Raw genomic sequence first — 356 nt, forward strand, 5'->3', positions numbered from 1 at the left:
AGTGATTTTCAAACTTGGCAACTTTCAGAGGTTTGGACAAACTTCCAGAATGTTCCACCCAATGGAGAATTCTGGGAGTTGAAGACCACCCATCTTTAAGTTGCCAAGTGTAGAAAAGCGCAGGGGTAGAGTAATGTCTAGAAGCCCTCAGGTCCACTAGAGGATAGATCTACACCATCTTCATTATCTTGTCTTTATCTTTCCCTACAGAACCTCCCAAAGCCCCCAGTGTGTTCCCATTGAGTCCTAGTGGCCAAAATGGAGGGGCAACTTCCCCTCCCTCTGAAATCTCCATCGGTTGTCTCATCAAAACCTACTTTCCTGGACCAGCCACAGTGCAATGGAATTCAGGCGCC

The sequence above is a fragment of the Protobothrops mucrosquamatus genome, unplaced genomic scaffold (genome assembly GCF_001527695.2).
Source record: "Protobothrops mucrosquamatus isolate PMUCROS unplaced genomic scaffold, P.Mucros_1.0 scaffold6303, whole genome shotgun sequence".
Classification (NCBI taxonomy): Eukaryota; Metazoa; Chordata; class Lepidosauria; order Squamata; family Viperidae; genus Protobothrops; species Protobothrops mucrosquamatus.